Genomic DNA, 7,511 nt, shown 5'->3' with positions numbered 1-7,511 from the left:
GTGTAATGTTTAATAAATGTCAGTGAGGTCAAGTCGGTTACTCATATCTTCTACTCCATACTACTTTTTTATCTTATTGTTCTATCAGCAAGATAGACAGAACAATAAGTTGTCTTGTTAAAACTTAGATTTTGGATTTGTCTGCATTTTCCTTTATTTCTATCAGGTTTTGTTTTCTTTATTTCCAAGCATTACTATATGAAAGACATATAAAACTATTATGTCTTTCTTATGAATCGATCCCTTTGTCATTAAGAAATATATCTCTTTATCTCTGGTAATATTCCTTGTAAGAGAGTTTACTTTTTCTGATATTAATATCACTCAATCTTTTTAATGTTTACTTTTAGCATTGTATATATTTTTCAGTCCTTTTATTTTCAAAATATAAGTTGTTTTTGTTGTTGTTTTAATTTAAATTAATCTCTTATAGAAAGCATGAAGCTCAGTCTTCTTTCTCATCTGGTCTGACAATCCCTTTAAATTATTTAGTTCATTAATATTTTATGTAATTATTGATATTATTGGGTTTAAGTCTGCTTCCTTGCTCTCTGCTTTTTATTTGTTCTATTTGTATTTTGTTTTCTCTGTATCTTTTCTTGCCCTCTTTTGGCTATTCAAAAAATGTTTAATATTGCATTTTAGTTTCTCTTTTGACTTCTTAAGCATACCTCTTTACAGTAATTTATTTTTGTAGTTGCTCTAGGGATTTCCATATGCATTCCTAATACATCACAGACTATTTAGGATTAATATAATACCTCTTCATATAAAATATGAGAACCTCTTCCATACTTTGCATAATTGTTATCATATGTTTTACATTTACATATGTAAAAGCCCCATAATACAACGTTATTATTCTTGTTTTCAACAGAGTGTTTAAAGAAGAAAAGAAAAGATAATCTTAAGAGAAAAAAAAAAATCGTCTTTTATATTTACTCAAGTTTCTATCTGGTGTCCATTTTCTCTAGCCTGGATAACTTCCTTTAGCATATCTTGACCATGGGTCTGTTGGCGAAGAATCTGGTGGTTCCTATTTATTTGAAAATGTCATTATTTCACCCTAATTTTTGAAAGATATTTTTGCCAGATAGAGCATTCTGAGTTGACAATATTTTCTCTCAGCACTTTAAATTAATTTAAATTCTGCTGTCATCCAAACAGCACTGTCTCTAATGAGAAGTGAACAGTCACTTATATCATTGTTATCCCCTGTCTTAGTTTTGTTTTCTGTTGCTACGACAAAATGCCTGAGACTGGGTAATTTATAAAGAACAGAAATTTATTTTCTCACAGTTCTGGAGGCTGGAAAATCCAAGATGAAGGCACCAGCATCAGGTGCGAGTCTTCTTACTGTGTCATCCCATGGTGAAAGATGGGGCAGGGGGTGGCCAAACTCGTGCTTTTTTTTTTTTTTAAAGATGACCGGTAAGGGGATCACAACCCTTGGCTTGGTGTTGTCAGCACCACGCTCACCCAGTGAGCCAACTGGCCATCCCTATATAGGATCCAAACCCGGGGCCTTGGTGTTATCAGCACCGCACTCTCCCGAGTGAGCCACGGCCGGCCCCAAACTCGTGCTTTTATGAGAAAACCACTCCCGTGATAATGAACCAACTCCTACAATAACAATGTCCTCATGTCCTAATTGCTTCTCATTAGTCCCCACCTCCCCAACACCATTGTACTGGGGATTTAGTTTCCAACACATGTTTCTGGAGGACACATTCAAACCATAGCATTCTGCCCCCAGCACCAAAAATTTGTGTTCTTCTCACATGCAAAATACGTTTACCTCATCCCAGTAATCCCAAAGTCTTAACTCATTCCAGCACCAACTCAAAAGTCCAAAGTCTAATGTCTCATCTAAATCAGATATGGTGTTACTCAAGGCACAAATCCTGAAACAAATTCCCTGCTAGCTGCAACCCCGTGAAATAAATCGTCACCTACTTCTAAATTATAGTGATGGGATCAGCATAGAATAGACATTCCCATTCCAAAAGGGAACAACAGGAAAGGAGAAAGGAGTATCAGGTCCCAAGTAAGTCCAAAAGCCAACAAGGCAAACAACATTAAATCTTGGCTCCAGAATAATCTTTGGCTCCATGTGCCACCTTCTGCACATATTGGGATGGGGATTGGGCCCCCAATGCCCCAGGCAGCCCCTCCCCCCCACCCATGGCTTTGCTGGTCTCAACCCACATAGCAGCTCTCATGGATTGGAGTCATATGCCTGCAGCACTCCCAGGCTGGTGTTGCACTCTGGTAACTCTACAGTTCTGGGTTCTCTGTGGTGGTTCTAAACTCACAATCCCTCTTGACATTGACCTAGTAGAATTCTCTGCAGTGGCTCCACCCCATGGCAGGTTTCTGCCTTGGTCCAGGCTGTCCAAAATATCCTTTGAAATCTAGGTGGAGGAAACCAAGTCACCACAGCTCTTGCATTCTGTGTGCTTTCAGAATTAGCACCATGTGGACACTGCCAAGATTTGCTGCTTGCACCTTCTGAAGATGTGGATTGAGCCACACCTATGCCTGCATAAGCCACAGCTGGGGCAACTGAGTAACACTACCCCAGAATGTGGGAAGCAGAGTACTGATGTGGCCCTAGGCAGTGAGCTCATAGAGGGCACCCCTGCCCTTCCCTTGAAACCATTCTGCCCTCCTTGAGTCTGGTCTGTGATAGGACAGGCAGCCTGGAAGTTCTCTGAAATGCCTTCAAGGTCATTCTCCCATTATCTTGATGAATAGCACCTGGCTTCCTTCTATTCATGCTAATCCCTTTATCAAAGGGTCACTTGGCTGCAACCTTGCCTGCTTTTTTGTCCTTTACATGGCCAGGCTGTGAATTTTCCAAACCTTTATGTTCTGGATCCCTGGATCCCTTTTAATTATAAATTCCATCTTTATATCACTTCTCCTCTCATTTTACTGTATGCAGTTAAAAGAAGACATACAGCTCCTTCAATATTTTGCTTAGAAATTTCTTCCACTGGATATTCTAGTTCATTGCTCTTAAATTCTGCCTTCCATAAAGCCCTTGGACATGGACACAGTTCAGCCTATTTTTTTTTTTTTTCCACTTTGCAACAAGGACAGTCTTTACTCCAGTTTCTAATAAGATATTCCTCATTTTCATCTGAGACCTCATCAGAATGGCCTTTACTGTTCATATTTCTACAGAAATTTTGATCATGACCACTGAAGTAATCTCTAAGAAGTTCTGTACTTTCATTCCATAGATCTCTTCTTCTGGACCCTCACTGGAATTGCTCTTAATGATCTGTCCATGGTAATACAGGCTTTTTCTAAACTGCTCCTCCAAGCTCTTCAAGCTTCTGTACATTACTCAGCTCCAAAGTCACTTCCACATTTCCAGATATCTGTTGTAGCAACAGCTCTACTTCTTGGTATCAATTTTTCATCTTAGTCCATTTTATGCTGCTATAAAAAAATACCTGAGACCGGATAATTTATAAAGAACATAAATTTATTTCTTCACAGGTCTGGAGGCTGGGAAGTCCAAGATCAAGGCATTGGTATGTAGTGAGAGCCTTCTTCCTGCATCATTCCATGGTGGAAGGCAAGAGAGAGAAAAAAGAAGGTCAAACTCATCCTTTTATGAGAAACCTACTGCCACAGTGACAAACCCACTCCTGAGATAACAGCATTAATCTATTCATGAGGTCAGAGGCTTCATGGCCTATATCCTCTCATTAGACCCCACATCCCAACAGTGTTGCATTGGGGATTAAGTTTCCAACATATTCTTTATGGGTTTACATTCAAACCATAGCATCCCCTATGAAATGCGTCATTTTTTTCTCTGGCTGCTTTTAATATTGTCCCTCTATTTTTTTTTTTTTAGCATTTTTGGCTTTATTTGTGTTTATTATGCTTGGAGTTTATGAAATGTGTTGGATTTTAAAGTTTAATTTTCCCCAGTTTAGGAAATTTGGGGACATTATTTCTTCTAATATTTTTTTTCTGCTCAATTCTCTCTTTACCTTTGGGATTCCAGTTATACCTTTGTTATACTGCTTAATATTGCTTCAAGTCTCCTTTTTTATCATTATTTCCTTTTTGTTCTTAAGATCATATATTTCTCAATAATTTGTATTCAAGTTTACTACCTTTCTTCTATTGTCTCTACTATGCTTTTAAGCCCCTCCAGTGAATTTATTTCAGATATTGTACTTATCAGTTCTAGACTTTCCATTTGGTTCTTACAGTTTGCATTTCTCCACTGATATGTCACATCTATTCACTTATTATGACCATTTAATCCTTCAAGTCCTTAATTATTATAGTTGATCTAAAGTCCTTAACTGCTAAACATGGACGGACTTAGAGAAAATTATATTAAGTGAAATAAGTCAGGCACAGAAAGAGAAATACCACATGGTCTCACTTATTTGTGGGAGCTATAAATAAATAAATAAATATACAAACAAATAAACTGTAGGGGGGAAGAAGACATAACAATCACAACAATTACTTCAACTTGTTAAGACAAATGAACGGATATGATGTTGATGGGAAAGGAGAGGACAAAGAGAGAAGGGAAAGAGGAATTGGTAAAGGGACATGGAAATCAACTACATTGTATACTGATAAATTTTTTAGAAGAAAATAATAATATAAAAATATATTAAAAAATAAAAATAAAGTCCTTAACTGCTAATTATAACTTCCCAGTCATCTTGGGATCTATCTCTATTGGCTATTTTTTTATACTGATAAATTTTTTAGAAGAAAATAATAATATAAAAATATATTAAAAAATAAAAATAAAAATAAAGTCCTTAACTGCTAATTATAACTTCCCAGTCATCTTGGGATCTATCTCTATTGGCTATTTTTTTAAATTATGGTTTAAATTTTCTTGCCTTTACATAAATCACTTTTTTACTGCATCCCAAATATTATGGATGATATGTTGTAGGCAGCACAAGACTAGTCTCTGCCTCCTCAGCTCGGTGAGCTCCCTGCCTTGCCTGGGCTGCATCTTCCTGCACCACAGCAGGAAAATGAACATTTTCTCGATGATAATAGTCCTCTACTTCCTGTTGCCCAATACCTGAAAACGGTTGCTTCCCACTTTGTCCAATTTCATAGTTGTTTGCAATGGAAAGGCAAATTTGGTACCAGTTCTTCCATCATGACCAAAAGCAGAAGTCCCATACTCAGGTTTTTAAATGTGTATCATTTTCTTTTTAATGTGCCTTGAAAAATATGTATTGTTGCTCTGTCTGTACTGTTTTTAACTTAAGTAAATTATATCTGTTTCTCATTTTGTTCACATAGCAATTTGTTTGCAAGATCATCCATGCTGCGATGTAGAATTTTCAATCCATTTCTTATACCTGTTGCACAGTACCCCACAGAGTGTATCTTCCGTGTTCTACTCATCTACTGTCATAGAGATGGACACCAAGATTGCCTCCAACTCTCTAGTCTGGCAAATAAAGGTACAATGGTGTCATACAGACTTGAACTGGAAATTCTAGATGATAGAAAGATGTAAATGAGTTCAGTCTATATCACCACTAACTGTGCATGAAGTCCCCTAACAAATAAAGTGAGACTCATAGTTCTTCCATTTTGTATTTGTCTGATTACTGATGAGTTTGAACATCTCTTTACATGCTTTTATATTAGTCTGTATCTGTTGCTTATAACAAAATACCTGCAACTGGGTAATTTGTAAGAAAATGAAATTTACTGCTTATGGTTTTGGAGGCTGGGAAGTCCAAAGTCCAAGGAACACATCTGGTGAGGGTCTTCTTTGGTGGTGGCTTTACAGCAATGGAGGGGTCTCACATAGCAGAAAACGGTGGATCAGAGAGACAGAGAGACTCTCAGTTGCTGTCCTTATAAAGGCCTCAGAACCACACCCGTGACCATCACTGTTAATACATTCATTAGGGCATGGTCCTCAGACTCTAATCACCTCTTCAAGGTCCCACGTTTCAATTACCATAATAAGATTTCCCACCCTCAACGATTACAGTGGGGATTAAGCTTCAGTGAATTTGGGGGGACATTCAATCTACAGCAGCTTTCTAGGTTTCTGAGTTTCTTCTCCTGTAAATTACCTGTTCATATCTTTGATCATTTTTGATTGGGCTTGCTGCCATTTTTTGTTGATTAGCAACAGTTATTTGTATATTCTGAATTTTTAATTTTTTAGTGTTTTAAAACATTGCAGATGACTTCTATCATTGTCTCGTCTGTATATATTTTGTTTATAGTATCTCTTGTTGAATAGAAATCCTTAATTTTGATGTAAGAAAATTCATTAAATTTTGTCTTTTGACTTATGCTATCTAAATATACTTACGGGCTTCTTGCCCATGCTTAAACACAACTTTTCCCCCTATTTTGTCCTGTATTTTCTTCTATTGCCATAATAGTTTTGCATCTTTCCTTAGGTCTTTAGTTTGGCATGAGACTATGGCACATTATTTAACTTCTCAGAGATTCATTATCTCCATCTTTGAAATGGAGATAATAGTAGTGTCTACTTGATGGTAGGGTTCTCAGGATTAAATGATTTAATGCATGTAAAGTGCTTAGAAGAGTGCCTGGCATGTAGTTAGTACCATGTAAATGATTGCTATTATAATTAAAATAAATTTATTTAAGGATAATGTTTAAGTAAATAATGCAATATGTGAAAATATAGCAAAAATTGAAAAGATGATTCCAATAACTAAAGCTTGAGAAACACCAACCGGAAGGAATAAATTTTGATTTTTCCAAAGTTAGAGGATTCAGTGTTGGCAGGGGTAATAAAAAGCCTTGATGTTGGCTGATTTTCTATTTCCTTCTCTGTCACACTCCTTCCTCCCCTTAATTAGCCACTTTAAATGATACACTGACCCCATGGATAACTATCATCTTTTACCATGAAATCCTTTGGATAAAATTTTGAAAAAAGACAACCAATTTTAAAGTCCTGCTGTGGCTCTGTCCAGACATAATTTAGTGCAATCAGATCTCTGTGCTGTGCAACAATTTGGACTTGACAGGGTTACCCTGCTTGGAAGTTGCCCAATATTTATTTCTGGTCCTTTCATTTCCCATTCTCACTTTCTGTGACAGGAGCTGAGGAACAGTAAGAAGGCTGACACTTGGATGGCATGAAAGGAACATGGGTTGCGACTGTCTAAGAAGAGCCTCAGGGCTGCCATTCTGTCCCCATACCTGGGCACTGCACCTCCAGGAAGCAGGAAGGTTGTTATTCGGGATGCTCCCATCCCCCGCTACACCTCCAGAACAGGGAGCCCTCGTCCATCTGCATTTCCTTAACTGGAGTTTCCCTCCAGCTTTAGCCTCACCTGTGGCCCTGCCCTACCTACCTGGAGCACCTCAGTCTCTCCACTCCCATGAGTGTATGGGCTTGCTTGCCTTGTGTCAAGGCTTTGAGATGACTTAAAGCACAGGGATCCTGCAAGCTTGGGACTGTGAGATGTTCTGAAGCCACCAGCAGACATTTTGGA

The sequence above is a fragment of the Galeopterus variegatus genome, unplaced genomic scaffold, assembly GCF_000696425.1.
Source record: "Galeopterus variegatus unplaced genomic scaffold, G_variegatus-3.0.2 Scaffold6624, whole genome shotgun sequence".
Lineage (NCBI taxonomy): Eukaryota > Metazoa > Chordata > Mammalia > Dermoptera > Cynocephalidae > Galeopterus > Galeopterus variegatus.
This window is presented reverse-complemented; position numbering follows the sequence as displayed.